We start from the raw sequence: 16,009 nt of genomic DNA on the forward strand, positions 1-16,009 counted from the left end.
GACAAAGGGAATTTCTCCCAACTGCTTTAGATTGCAGCCCGGATAGCTTAGGAGGCAACTCAGTGGGAAACAGGAATGCTGTTCTCAGTGCTCTGCAGAGAACTGCGAAGGTCAGCTTCTTCCAACTCCCCCAGAAAGGCAGAACAATTATCCACCAATTATAGGGTGGAAAATGAGATGCGGGAAGGCAGAGTGCTGTGCCCCAGGCTGCAGCTGCTCAGCCTGAGATATGCTAAAGGATCTTCTGGCCTTGGGTTTCAGCCTTGGCACGCTCTGCATGTCCTTTACCACACTGGGACTGCACTTAAGAGTGTCTGTCATGCAGGCAGATTAAAACTGCCTTGCTTATGCAAAGCCCCTAACCAAGCTGTCTAACCAGAGATGGATGGAGCTCTTAATCCTAGTAAACCTATACCCATCCCATGAGACCAGCAGCTGGTTATGCCTTCCTGTTCCTCTCCCCACTCTGGTAATTCCAGCCAAAGCTTTGGTGGCTTTGTCATTTGGCTTGACAATGGTGAGCTTTTGATTCTCAGCATGGTTCCCGGTATGGTTTTGTCCTGTCAGTGGGCAGATATGGCTTAGGGGGAGACGTGAGCCAGGGTCCAAGCCCAGGAAGTGATTTGGGTGCAGCCACCTTTTGTGGGGTAGGAAAGTTGATCCGTATGAACCTGGTTGGCCTCATGGACAGAGGAGGGACCCTGGTGCAGTTCCGTTGCGCCATCTTTGTGAAGAAACACAACCAAGACGAGGTGCAATCAACCCTTCTCATAATGCAGCAATCACTAATGACTCACAGGTCTTGCAAAAAGAATTTCCTAATGCACATTCAAGCCAAGCTTGAGGAGATGAATTCTGCTTGATGCGTGACATATACAGCTCCCACTGAGCTGCAGCTTTGATTCCCTCCAGGCAAACATGGGACTGACCCACAACTCCTGTTTCCTAGAGATGTGCTCCAAGTGCTGCTTCTCAGGCTGATACTGAGCTCCATTCAGCTTTAGGAAGAGACACCATATCCACACAGACCCAAACAAGTGTTTCCCTTTGGAAGGGACCTTAAAGGGCATCTATTTCCAACCCGCTGACAATCACCATCATTTTCCATGCACAACAGGCAGTCTCATGGACATAGAGGAGCTTAATTTCACTAGATAGTCCCTAACTTTCTTCTTCCCCCACTGCTGGCTGCTCTTCTCCTTCCCATAGAGGCTTGGGGCCAGTCCAGCCTATGAAAACTGAGGCAAAAAAAAAGGCTCTCAGCTCAGCCAGCACTCAGCTATCCCCCTATTTAGAAGCAAGCTCACATTTTCCCTGAAGTATGCTATTAAAACTGTAAGCCTGCTTCTTATTATGCTTAGCATCCCTGTCCAGTCTTTACTCCAGCTGGTCTTTAGCTCTCCTGCTTTCATTCCTTAAGTACCCAAGCAACGCGTTTGCACTCTCCTTTCATTTTTTCCTCCTTATTTCCATTTCTTGTATGCTCCCTTTTAGCAGCTCAGTTCCCCAAGAAGTGTGTTAATTAGCCGAGCGGGCTTTGTGCTGAAATTCCTCATTTTCATGTGCAAAGGCAGCGTTTGTTTCCAAGTTCTGAATAAGTTTTCTCGAAAACAAAATCAACCGGCTGCATTGGACGCCTCCTCCCTCATTGCAACCTCCCTGCTGAAATCACCTCTCCTGAGCTTCAGAGTGCTAAATCCAGCTCTTTTCTTCCCAAACCTCTTTCCAGACGCAATCCTGGTCATCTCACGCCAAGCTACCATCCCTGACTACAGCTACCCCCTATAGGTTAAGCAGATTGGTGGGGACATTGTCTGGCATTACCTGGGAACATCAGATGGGCTTTATGCTTACCAGGAAGGAGAAGGTCCCTGCAGGTAGATGCTCAGACACCCTGATGGTGACTGTTTTCTTTTCCTAGAAAACTAGGTTAGAAATAAGGCCAGTCCTGCTCTCACTGGAACTGGCCTGGATCCCTCCCAGATGCCAATTTCCTTTGCTAACTTCTCTCCACCTTCTCTGCCTTCTCCCCCATACGATGACCCAAGAATGCCTATATCCCAGATGTATACTTTGCTTTCTTTTTGTGGGTTGTGGTTTTTTTTTTGCCTGATTAAACCACATGAGTTAAGTCTGAAGTGGGTTCCCCTCGATGCTCCCCCTGGAGCAGCACCAACATTAATGCACAGGAGGGGGATGTTCAGGGGTAGGAATGGGGGACAGGGACAGAAATCCTCCTCTCTGCCATGTTGTGTCTAAGCAGCAAGCCTGGCCAAGGACTTCTGCCCTGTGAACAGCACAGGGGGTGCTTTTGTCCTTTAGTTGCTGGTGGGAGAGTCAAGCCTGGCCATGAGGATCACAGCCCATAGGAAATAAAGCTTCTGAGTGAGTTCAAGGCCGGCAGATCTGCGTGATCCCAGCCCTCTGAGCTCAGCTTGTTTGCTTTCAAAGCGGCTCCTCCTCTGCCTCTTTGCTTTCCTTTCACTGCTCGGCGGCCACAGGGCTTTGATCACCTGCAGCCCATTAATTACCATGTGCCGCTCTCCCCATGGAATGCAAAGGAAGAAAGGTCCTCTTTTAGCTTCCCCCCAGGGACCCTTTTTTTTTGTGTATGGGCCTCCGGTTTCCTTGCAGAGCAGCTCTGCCCCATCGCCTTGTGCATCCCCTTTGCACAAAGCCTTCTTTGTGCTCATGCTGGGATGGAGCCAGCCCAGGCTGCAAGCACATGCTTATCTTCAAGGAGAAGCAGCAACACCGGCTTCAGCAGGAGCTGGAAACAAGGCATCATCGCATCAGCCCCAGATGCTCTCTTCCCCATACTCATGCTGCACCCATGGGTGTGTTTGGCCATGTTGCATGGGTTCCTCCTTGCAAAAATCAGAGCCAAGGATGGGGGGAAAATTATACTGTGGGGTGAGAGGTAATTCCAGCATACGGTAAACTGAAATCTGGGGGATTTGGGTTTGCTTGCAGCCTGGGTGTTTAATGCAGAGCCCATGCAAAGCATCACCCCTTCTCCATGCATTCCCAGTGTGGAATTCCTGGGGGCTCATCCCAGTCTCCTGGGGCAATGTGGAAGGTGCAGGGGGAGGCAGCAGCACGATGCCAGCATCACTGCTGGGATAACATTCATTTCATCATGTCTGTGTACAGGGAGGGGTACGCACAGAGGAGGCCGTTATCCTCCTGTCTGAGTAGAGAGGGAGATGGAGGGATTCTAGAGTGCCCTCCACCTCTCATTTTGTTATGGTAAGGTCTTTTTCTATGGGGAACACCCTGATTTGTAAGCGCGAGCAGTTTCTCTGGCTGCTTGTTGCAGCTCGTGCCAGCTCACGTGGGTGCTGGGTTGCTCCCTGCGAGCAAAATCTGGGATGGCAAACAACAAACGTGGGGAGTGGAGAGATGTGGCAGACAAAGGCAGGGGAGGGGAGGGAGCAGGATGGATGGCTGCAAGGCTGAGAGGGTTGCCATGGATTTCACGTTCGTCGGCCCCTTAACCCCTGCAAGAAGAAGGAGGGAGGGTTTGGGGCTTGGAGGAGCTGTGTTTGTATCTGCACGGCTGTGCCAAAGCTCCCAGTTAACAACCAGACCTTGCAAAGCCAGAAATAGGGCAGGGTTTGAAGACAGCAAGGATGGAGCATTAGCAAAGCCGCCTCTGTAAAGCCAGATGCGATGCCAGCTTCCCCAAAATGCAGCTGCCTTGGGCAACCAATGTGAGGGGCTTAGAAACACTGAATGGTTGAGTTGGAAGGAGCCTTAAAGCCCATCCAGTCCCAACCCCTGCCATGGGCTGGGTGCCCCCACCAGCTCAAGCTGCCCAGGGCCCATCCATGGCCTTGGGCACCTCCAGGGATGGGGCACTCACAGCTTTGGGCAGCAGTGCCCTCTGAGTAAAGGATTCCTTCCTAACATCTAACCTAAATCTTCCCTCTTTTAGGAAATCCATATGTCCTGGCACTGGTAGTACCTCTCCAGATAAGAGCCACTGTTAGAGGTTGGCTCCTCGGGGCACATTTCCTTCCCCAGTCCCTTACATTATGCATCAGTCTCCAAACCCTCTCCTTGCATCATTCTCCAGCTCCTCTCCCCCAGCTCCCTCCAACACCACTCTTCCAAAATGCCCTCAGCTGCAGGAGTGAGATAAGGATGCAATGACAAGATAAGGATGAAATGGATGCAGATCTTCCTTCAAGGCCAGGCTGGATGTGGCTCTGGGCAGCCTGGTCTGGTGATTAGTGACCCTGCATGTGGCAGGGAGGGTGAAACCAGATATCATTGTAGTCCTTTTCAACCCAGGCCATTCTATGATTCTATGATTCCTCCTTCCCAGCCCCTTCAATGGATGGATGATGGTATCACTGCCACAGAGAGCTCTGCTTGAGCAGCTGGCCCCTTCCTCAGCATCCCAAATGCTCATCTATTTGCCTTTCCTTGCAACATCTCTCTGTTTCTCTTATTTCTATGAGAGAGGGTAGAACAGCCCATCTGTCCTCCGTATCAGTGCAGTTCTCATTATGAAGAGAGGACATCGTTAGAGAGGAAAGAAAGGCAAACTCTGCTGGTCCTGCTTTGCTTTTTAATGATGTTTTCAGATGTTTTTGTTGCTTGGTTGTCAGTGCTTGTTCAGCACTGGCTGCATCCAAGAGGATGCTGCAAAATGTAGAGCTTGTAAGCGTGGATACTGGGCTTAGATCCTGAGTTTAGGGGATCTCTGTATTTCCTAATACCACAGCAAAAGGTTTCTCCCACTAGATTTCTCTAGTTCTCCCATGGAGTCTCTGTAGCCCTTGGGCTCTGCAGCTCTGTTGCTGTGGGGGAGGATGCAGCAGCTCAACTTCCAGCTCAAAACCAACCAGTGCTGACCCTCTTCCTTCCCCAGCCTCCCCTCACCCAGGAAAAACTGAGCTAATTCAGCATGGAAAGGTCTTTGTCTCCTCACTTCTCACTTGTCAAGGGAACAGTGTGCTCCTTCCCCACCTCTGCTCAGTGCCAGCCTTCTCCATTCGTATTCTGAGCTCATTTGCTGCTGTAGGAGCCATGAGGCTGGGAAGCACGTCTGGATGGTGATGTAGTCAGAAATGCAGGTCTCCAAATCAATCCCTGACCTGATGCTGCTCCACAAATTGCATGTTGGGTGCGGGAAGGGAAAGTCTCAGCCTCATTTGCTGCCTCTTTGCTTCCTCAGGGGCAGAGCTGGGATTTTTTTTTTTTTTGCTGGATTGAATTAATCATGCCATATAAAATATTCCCTCTTGGCATCTGTTCTTATTGTTGCAGTTTGGGAGATCCTTTATTTAATCTATTCTGCGATGCTTAGGAATGACTTTGAGTGTCTGTTCCTCTGTCATCCACCCCTTCTTCCTTCCCAACAGCTTTTGAAGCACTGATCCCCATCCAGATTGACAGATCTGTGGCTCTCAAAGACATCATGTTCCCACAACCATTCCTCAAGTGCTCCTCCATCAGCTGTTTATCCAGCAGTGGACGTGCTTGAGGCCGTGTCCATACCACTAAACTAAGCATGGAGTGCCAAATAAACACATATCTTTTTGATGACCCATTTATTATTCAGCTCTTTACAAGGGTAGATAACAGCAGGACAAGGGGAAATGGTTTGAAGTTGAAGGAGGGAAGATTTAGGTTGGATGTCAGGGGGAAGTTCTTTACAGAGAGAGAGGTGAGGTGCTGGAACAGCTGCCCAGAGAGGCTGTGGATGCCCCGTCCATCCCTGGAGGTGTTCAAGGCCAGGTTGGATGGGGCCCTGGGCAGCCTGAGCTGGTATTAAGTGTGGAGATATCCACCCTCGTCTTTCCTTCAGTGCCAGTAGAAAGGCAGCCCCAGCAGCAACCAGGCTTGCTGAACAACTGCAAGAACCAAGTATCTCCCCAAGACCTGTACCCCTAAATCAGACACAGTTGTGATTTGCCAACACATTCCAAGGTGACTAACCTTGCAGACCAGCAAGTAGTATTGGTTTCACATGGCTGCACAAGCTTCCTTCTTCAGGAAACACAGCAAACCAGCATTTCGAAGCCTGGAGTTGGCTGTTGGCTGTAGTGTGGATTCATTTCTTCCAAATGTTGCTATGTAAACACTAATCAGGCCAAATTATTCAAATCACAACTGTCGAGCATGGAAGTAGCATTAATGAGGACGAAAAGGGAACAGATTGGTAGAGCAGAAAGCGTCCTTTGGCTGAAGGTTGGTGGCTCCCATCCAACACATGCAACTCCCACCTCTTGCTCTCCCATAGCCTTTGGAAATGCTTCTTCTTGGCAGGGAACATTGGGTCAGGCTGTCCAGCCCCAAGTTTTTTGGCTGTCTAAATACAAGGGGATATTTCCCCTTCTATGGAGACTTTAAGTACCTTGAGGTCCTCCTCATTCCCAAGATGTCCCAGAGAATGGAAGGGCTTTGTCCACCTCTGTTGCCTTGTTTCCACATGGTGCAGGACTACCTTGGAAGTGCTCATGGCACAGTTGGACACAGTCCTAAGTGGATTTAGTCGGTGCTGAGTGGGATGTAGGACTAGATGAGCTCCAAATGTTCTTTCCAACCTACATTATTTTGTGATTTTTGACTGATGATGGGATCTGTACTAATAAACAAACCAAACAGGGATGTCCTGGCGGTTCAGTGCACTGGAACCACTTTCAAAAAGCAAAGCAGGTGTTATGTGAAGAAAGAGCAAGCCAGGCTCTGCACAGAGTCACATCAGCACTGTCCCATGGAAAGCTGCTGGTCTACAGTGAAAATCAGCCAGAAATCACCTTCATCCATTGTGACTACAACCATGACCATGATCATGACTATGACTATGTGTCCAAGAAATGCTTAGATGTGGTACTAAGGGACATGGCTCAGCGGGGGCAATGTTGGTGGTAGGCGGACAGTTGGACTGGTTGATCTTGAAGGTCTTTTCCAGCCTTTGTGATTTTATGGTTCTATGATTCTATGACATCCAACATAGCATAGGCTACAGCAGGAAGCCATCAAGTCAGCTCCTGAAGCTGCTGTTTAAACAACCTGGAAAACATCCCAGACATTAAATACTTGGAGCTATTAGAATAAGGTCAAAATAAGAAAAAAAGCTATTTGTGAAAGGAAGGAATGAATCCATCCATCTTCAGACTTCAAGAAGAGCTATTTTAAAACTTTTAAGGGGATTAATTTTGAATTTGGCCAGAGCACCATCAAACACTTCATCTGTGGTGGCTGAGTTTCCATCTTTCCTTTGCTGGCAATCCTGTTTTCCACACGTTTGGCCCCAGAAATGTGGGATATATGGGTGCTTCACTTTGTGGCCCTGCTCCTTTCTTTTCTGAGGTATGAAAGTGTCCTTTTGTTCTCACTGCATCCCAAGGAACAGCAGCTCCCAAGGACAGAAGCAATGCGGGTGATCAGATGCTGGAGGAAGGTTGTTGTTTCTCAAAGGCTGATTTCTACCATTTTCTACCCAAGCCCAAATCAGTTTGGAAAGTGCAACTGTGGGAGGCCTTGCTGAGAGATGTTGCTGCTGCTAAAAGTTGACACAGAGCTGATGGGAGACCAGATAATTTCACCAAAGTGACATTCCATGTTGGAATGACCATGTGTCCAAGAAATGCTTAGATGTGGTACTAAGGGATGTAGCTCAGCGGGGGCAGTATTGGTGGTAGGTGGACAGTTGGACTGGTTGATCTTGAAGGACTTTTCCAGCCTTTGTGATTCTATGGTTCTATGAGAAAGGAGTTTGGGCTCACCAGACCCAGACTGACATTGAGTAAGGACTGGTATGAATCATTTGTGTTGGTAGGGACCTTTACAGGCCATTTGGTTCAACTCCCTGCAAGAACAGGGACATCTACAACTCAAACAGGTGCCCAGAGCCCTGTCCAGCCTCACCTTGGGTGTCTATAGGGACAGGGAAGCTACTTACTTGATCAGGGATACATCTCATCCATTGCAACATGAACATTGTCCCAAAAAGCTCAAGCTTTGACCAAATGAAATCAGACAGAAAGCAAAGAGCAAGGCCTGCTGCTCTCCATCTTGAGATGCGTCTTAGGCTAAGTCCTAGGTTAGCCAGCACTTGGACCTGACAGAAGCAATTCAGTCCTTCGGAGCCCATCCAGTCAAACAATGGAGAAGAAGTCACCTTTCCCAGTCTCTCCACCAACCCCTTTTTCTTCCAGATTTGAGGGAGAAATCCTCAGTCATGTAAGCAGAGGGACAAAAATGTGCAAGGGAACATGATGACCCCATGAAGATGACCGTGGTCCAGCAAGTGGGTTCATCCCTTGTCCCTATTTTGCCTGAATGAACGCAGCCAACAAAACCCACTTCAGTCTGCCTTGCATGAAGCCTTACATGAGATTGATATGGTGCTTCACCTCGTATTAACCCCGTGTTCTTTCCAGAAGATGTGGAAGGGACCCAGAGATCCTCAGAGGCCAGGATACAGTTCATTAGAGTGTAATTACATGAGCAATTACAGCAGAAAAGCTGAAATAAACCTTAACAGAAGGGCCAGCCCCAGCCACGAGCTGCTACATCACATCCCTGTCATTGTGCAGCACTTTTGAGATGCAAAGGAAAGTCTGATGGCTCCGGGAAGTGTAATTAGCTTGCAGTGATGAGTGGAAGACTGGGAACAATATTACTGCAGCATATATCATCTTTTAAATGAGTCCTGTTTATTTATAACAGGCTCCCATGACCTGCACCATGAACTCAAACTTCCTCTCTCTGCTTTCTTATCCACTCATCTCTGAGTTTTTGCATTGCTGGGAGAAAGGGAAGGCCAAGCTACTGCTTAGCAAACCTTCACAGCCCTTAGGAAATGCAGACTTAATGAAACTGGAAGGGACCCTGAGAGGATGTTCAGTCCATTTTCCTGCCCCGTGGGATGAGAAACAATACCCAAAGTCAGTGCTGATGGTCTCATCTTCACCATGTGCATCACCTCACGTCACCTCTGCCCTGGGCTTTCTCTGCTGTAGACTGATGATCCCCTTCATCCCTTCTCCATCCCACAGCTCAGTGTGATCCTGCTCAGTTCCTTATCTTTGCCATTTCAGCCTGGGATGATGCCCATAGCATAGAGAGGTTGGTAGCAGGTCCTCTATATCTCTCCTGGTGGTGTCCACTGGAAAATCATTCTTTCCCAAACAGGCCCATTTTCATAGTCCACAAACATGTGTAACAGGGTGTTTGGGGGTCAGTGCTACTCATCTCGGCCAACCTTATACCCATAGTTGAGTAAGTAACCAGGTGCAGAGCAAATACACAGCTCTGAGACCACATGCAGCTTTACACAGGCTCTGGTACTGCCTTCCTCACACAGCTGTAACTAATAGAACTGATGGATTTCTCAAACAAAGGGACAGTTCTCTACCTAAGCCCAATTCAGTTTGGAAAGTGCTTCATCCAAACTGTAGGATGTCTTGCAGTGATAGTCGCTGTTGCTAAAAGTTGACATGGAGCTGATGGGTTGCAGGCAAGAATCGTCCTCAGCACATTGTTCCCTCCTTGAAATAGCCAAGCTGACCACAACACCAGCCTTTCCCCAAGGCACAACATGTTTCACTATGCTGTGGCCTTGTATCCAAGAGTCCTTGGGGTTGTAAACTCCCAGTATGCAGGTATGAGATGCAGGAAAGGCTTGCAGGAAGGCTGTGCCATGCTTGGCTGGGCTGGAAGGAGAGGCTGGAGCCCTCAACTGTCTCACAGCTGACAAGTAACACTCTCATCTCCCTGATGGTTCTTCCCACTGGTACAAGGAACAGGATTCCCACCAGATGAAATGAACTGGAACCTTGGGTTAGAAAGGAGACCCTCAAGCAGACCCTGACCAAGCTACTGCTGCAAACCCTTTGCCAGAAACCCAGCCAGGAGCTGCACATGCAAAATATCTCCTTCAACAGCATCCCTGCTTCTTGTGGAATCCCACAGTGGGGGTTCCCTTGCTCTCCACTGAGAGATTCCCATCCCCAGTCCACTCAGGTCTGTGGCATTCATACAGAAAGCTCTCTGAATGGCTCAAAAGAGAGGGCAAAGCAGGGGAGACCAGCAGGACCGTACTGCTCCCTACTTGGCCTCTCCTTTTAAATGAGTCATTGACTCTGAAGCCCCTGAATAAGGGATGAGGCAGACAAGGTGGTTTGGAGGAACCACTGTTTGCTGCAGTTCAGACTTTCAGGAAGGAATACCATAGAATCACAGAATGTTTGAGTTGGCAGAGAGTTTAGAGCCCAACCAGCCCCAACCTTGCCATAGGCAGGGACATCTCCCATAGACCAGGCTGCCCTAAGACCCATCCATTGCCTTGGGCACTGCAGGGATGGGGCACCCACAGCTCTCTGGGCAATACCAAAGGATAACATAACAAAGACCCTTTGCCTTCTCCCAGCTCCTTGCATAGCTTCCACTCCGTACAATCTGGGTTGAAGACCCCTTGGACAGCCCCAGAATCCTTTCCTCATGAACCTATAGCAAGGGCAGCCAGTATCAAACCACACCACGTGCTCAAAGCCATCCCAACCCTCTCCTGATGTCCTCCTCCCCAAGGTCCTCCATCCTTCCCTCTCTTCCCTCAGCTCAAGCCAGAACAAATCCACAGAAAGAAAATGCATTCCCACCTCCAACCCATGGGGAAAAGGCCTGGGGAGCTAATTATAGCCTAAAGCATTGGAGCTGTTAATAATTCAGGAAGCTCTCAAACTAAGCTGGAGATGAGGCAGAGGATGGATCTTGCTTAGATACCAAACTACCCAACACTGCTCTGTCTCCAGGGTGAGGGTGGCTGAGTAGTGGGAGGACACATGGGACATAGCACTACAGCTCACACATTTCAAGGGGCAGACGTCAGGCTCCCCATCCTTTCTCCTGCTTCACCAACAAAGCTGGTCGGGTCCTGCTCCTACTCAGGTGTCAGGGCCCTGAGGGGCTTGATTTGCTGCATGTGCTCCACAAATGCACCTGGGAGCAGCTCCTAAAGGGCAGTGATGGCAGCGATGGCAGTGATAGCAGCGATGGCAGTGATGGCTGTCCCCACTCTGCTGCTCTCAGCTGGGGCTCTGGCTCCCTCTCCTGACGCTTTTCTCTGGTCCCAAAAGCTGGTTGGGAAAGCACTGGAGTTACTCATCAGCCAACAGGTGTGGGCCACAGGTGTGAACCAAACCGGTGCAGCTGAGCATCCCTCAGAATCCAGCCAGGTGGCAAAGAGTGGTCACTGGTGGTTGCATGTAGGATATACGTCTTCCCAGGCCTGTGATGAGCTGTCCTCCATGCCCATCCCTTTGCAGTGCAGTAGGATCTGCACACAGCAGAGCTCCTCTTGCTCCCCCAAGCCCGAGGGGTCTCTCCTGAGGCTGATTTTAGACCCATTTGCCCCTACCTATACTCATACTATGGCCCACCTGTGGCTCATCACTGGGACGGGCACATTGAGCAAGATCAAACCAGAACACCCACAGCAGGGACAGGCTGAGCCAAACCCAGGGACAGAGATGGGAGATGGTCTTGGTACCTCCAAAAGAAGTTTAGTGAGGGGTAATGCTACCGAAAGGGTGAGTGTGTTCAAACAGATGTTAGGAAACCACTTGCCCTGCTCCAGCTCCTCTGCTGGGCTCCCACCAGTAGATGGCAAGACAAGCCCATGTTCTGGGGTGAGAGCAGCCCTGAGCTCCAGGGAAAGAGGGTTGAGCCAAGGTGGGATTTCTATGGTGTCTGATATGGGCTTCAGCCCACCCTACAGCATCTCCTTCTTGCTCCTTCCAGGTGTCTCTGCCCTCAGATCCCTACAGGCTGGGCATTTTTGTCTATAGCCTTTGGAGAAGCTTGGCTGAAATCAGTCATGGGATGCTGCTGTTGCCAGGGGAGTGCTAACAGGCACAAGGACAGAGAGTCAGACAGATAATGTTTCACTCCCTTAGAAGCAGGTTAAAAAGATGCCCATGGCATGGCAGCTTGGGGAAGGAGGAGCAAGAGGGAGTGACCAAATGTTGAGCTCTTTAACAAAATGATTGCAAAAGCATTGCTGGCCCCATGCAAACCCCCTTGCAGGCCACCTGGTTGCATTCCCTACCTTAATCTGGCTTTTGGGGGAGAAATTTGGTTCACATTGTTGTCCCCAAAGGGTGCCTGGGATGACTATGGGCACTTTGGGAGTTACAAAAGGCACTGTGTGACTGAGGCTCTTCCAGTTATCACTGCGCATAGGGGTGTTATCAGATACCCAGGCTTATCCTTGACAACATGTGGTAGACAGTGATTGAGATGGGATGGAATAAAAAGGAGGGGGGGGGGGGGGGGTGACAGCAAAATGCATCATGTTGCTGAGTAACTGTGCTGCTCGTATTGTAGAGTGCTATCCAGACAAAGAGAGGATGGAGCAATACCAGTTTGCCCTGGGCTCACTGTCGGGAGATGGAGAATCCCCTTCTCCTTCCCTGGCTTGGTGACAGACAAAAGCTGTGACATGGGGAGTGCTCTGGAGATGCAGCTTCTAGTGGCACAGAAAGGGCTTTGGAAATCAGAGTGCCAAAAGCAAATGCCCCGAGCTCAGCAAATAACTAATCACCATCCACATGAAAAGAAAGCACAGCCAGAGCAATGAGCAGAAACAACTTGGCGCAATCTGCAAAGCGTTGGGAGAAGGATCTGGGCTTCAAATTCCCAAAGCAAAGTCACTACCACACACATAAAATAAAACCAAAAAAATACAAAAAAGAAGAAAGAAACCCAAACGTCTTCCTTTGGTGATGGAAAGAGGTGGGAGTTGGAAGGAATTTGGGGACGACTTCCAAGCTATAAAGCTGAGTCCAGCCATGCTTGCACTCCTTGCATACAAGACAGGGCTGGGATGCTGCATGTGCCTTTTTTCTGGGGGGGGGGAGGGACATTAGGTGGAGAGCTCAGGTCACCCCAATGCATTGATCACTGAAGGGCCAGAAATTCTCTGGTCTCAAATCCTCATGGTCTGTATAGAGAGCATTCCTAGGGAAATCCAAAAGACCAAGGCAGGGACCAGCAGTCACATTCTCCTCCTAATTCCTTTCCTTCTCTTCTGGGTTCTCTACTTTATACCTTTTCCATTTGTGGCCAAATCCAGAACTCCTCGATGTCTGCACTACACAGGACTTTCACATCTCAGCCTCTTTTCAAGGCCAATGGACTGTTGAGTGGCTTAGGGAGAGGCACACAGGAAGAATAGAAGACGATCCCTATTGGGCCAAAAGTCAAGCAAGACTTTGGCTTCTGCATTTCTGCCTGAAGAGGTGGCAGATGGATGCACACAAGGCTCACACCGATGTTTCATAGCTGAGAAATAGGGGATGAATTTAGGGTGGTCCTTTATGGACCCAGGAGTTGGATTCAGTGATCATACCTGGAATCATAGAATGGCTTGGGTTGGAAGGAACTTCGAGGATCATCCAGATTCAGCTCCCTGCCATGGGTAGTGTTGTTATCTTCTAAATCAAGTTGTAATGAACCCATGGGTCTCTTCCAACTTGGGATATTCTAACCTTTCCAAACTGCCCTGGACACTTGCATAGATGTCTTGTCTGGACCCTATCACGATGTGATCACAAGAAAAAGGGTACAACCACCCAGGATGGTTCACAGAATCACCAAGGTTGGAAAAGACCTACAAGATCATCCAGCCCAACCATCCACCCATCACCAATAGTTCTCACTAGACCATGTCCTTCATCACAACGTCCAAATATTCCTTGAACACCTCCAGGGTCAGTGACTCCACCACCTCCCTGGGCAGCCCATTCCACTGTCTGACCACCCTGTCAGAGAAGTAGTAGATTCCTTCTGGCCAAGGACCCACAGGGTCCGCAGCAGGTATGCATGCCTGGGGATGGAACGAAAATGTCCCTGCTCTCTCTTCCCAAAGTTCAGCTTATCTCGGACAGTTGGCCCAGGTGCTGTTGCCAGGCAGAAGGGTTAGAGGTAGAAAATCTACTCTTGGCACTGCTTCCAGAACCTACTGCCAATAAAGCAAACACCCCAGGCAGCCGTGCATCAGCAGCAGCTCAGACATCTCTGTTGTGTTTGCGGTATTTCATGAGCGATGGGGGACAGAGTGTCCAATGAGCACTGGGCTCCAATTGCTCTTGGCAAGATTATACCCATTTTCTTCCCACATACTTGATATAAGCACCTTCAATTGTTTATCAACCCCAGAAGCAAATGCAATGGGGAAAGGAATGGAGGGACGCGTGCGTGTAGGCATGAGGTTGATGGACTAAGGCAGAGGGAATGGGCTACTAATAAAAAGGATTGGGTTTAAATTAGTTAAAAATCCATGAAAAGTTAGTTTCTTTAATTTCTTTCTTCCTGTATTTTATATTACAAGAGGTTATTTCTTGAAGCTGAGCTGTGAGTCTCTCAGAACCAGAAGACTCCTGGCGGAGCTTTAAAAACGTATTAGAATCTCATGAATCCTGAGCTGCAGTTTCAGAGCTGGCAGTGTCAGCTGAAGGGGAAGCAGACAGCTGGCGGATGAACTCTGGACTTTGTTTTGTCTCCCGTGATGTTGGTTTTGCAACAGTTCAGCTGATGACAGGTTTTCAACCTGCCATTACTGAAAGTCCAGGTAGATTAAAGACCTATTGCACCAGATGGGTAAGGAGAGATCATCTTTGCAACAGTGCCCCTTTCTTGCCAAAAAATGACGTGCTTGCTGGTGTCCTTGCAGCAGGACTGATGTCCCCTGCCAAGAACTCCTGTACTGAAGATTGGCCTGAAGGTTGTCCCACCCATTCATCAACATGCTATGACCCCAATGCAGAGCAAAATGTCTGGGGATTCATTTATCTTTGCCCTTTCCCATGATGAGCAGGGGGTTGTGAAGGTCCATGAGACTGGGAGCAAATACAGGGATGAGCTGAGCAACCTGCAGCAAGGTGGGGGGAATATTAGGGTGCTGAGGTGGTGTGTAGTGCTGTCTTGGACCCCTCCAGGTCTATCTGCCTCCAACCACACCTCCAAGCCCCTTTTCCTTTCCACCTGTCCCTATACCACTCCTTATCACCTAGGAACGCTTCTGAACTCTGGGGCCACAATGATTTTTCCACTGATTCACAGCTTGGTTGAGGTTGGAAGGGACCTCTGGGTCCTTCTGGACCCCAAAGCAGGATGTTTAGGACCACATCCAGGTGTGGCTTTGGGAACTTTCCAACCTCACTCCATTTGCCTATAGATTAGTGCGGGGGTTGTTCTCTATTTAAAGACCAAAGTGACTACAGTAACGCAAAGAAATAAGAAAGCCTTCAGGCATTGACACCTATAAATGTTTCCTGCTTTCCCCAGTGCTTTCCCTTCCAAGTGCTCAGACCTGTGGAGAATTTAAGCTCACGTACAATTATGGTATGAAGCCAAAAATAGCTTAAAGAGCACTTGTCTGGCCCAAGCTCTCAGCATAAGGGCAAAGGTTTCATAGCTCAAGCAAACGTCTGACTGAAATAGAAACAACCTGCCCCCAGTATGCCAGCAAAGCCCCCTCGCTGCCTGACGCATGAATGGGAGCTGCGACATTGGCATCCCAGCCCTGCAGGTCCACACTGTGCCCTTTGGCTAACCCCAACTCCAGCTCCTTCTCTTCTCATCCCTCGCTCCTCCTCTCTGGAGGCACACAGAGCCTGGGACAAATGGTACCTCAGTGCCATGTTAGGAATCAGTCACCCAATAGAATCCTAAAACACAGGACAGGAAGGTCCTTTGCTGAGCACTGGAGGAAGGCTCTGTTCCAAGCTCAGTAGCATGGGCTTTAATAGCACATTGCTATAGAAGCCTGTAGTTGAGCACCAGCTTTGAAGCCTATGGGATGCCAACAAACAGACTCCAGCAGCACTCTCACCTTGAGAAAGTGCTGAGTTTCTTTGTTAACTCTTTTTAGTATCATTTACCAAGCACCACAGTATCAGCACTGCTCCAGCTTTGTGCTCCTTCTTAAATGGAAACAGAGATCAGCAAAGTCAGTGGCTGACTCCAAAGCAATCCAGGCAGAAGTAAA

Source organism: Excalfactoria chinensis, chromosome 3 (assembly GCF_039878825.1).
Source record: "Excalfactoria chinensis isolate bCotChi1 chromosome 3, bCotChi1.hap2, whole genome shotgun sequence".
In the NCBI taxonomy this organism is placed as follows: domain Eukaryota; kingdom Metazoa; phylum Chordata; class Aves; order Galliformes; family Phasianidae; genus Excalfactoria; species Excalfactoria chinensis.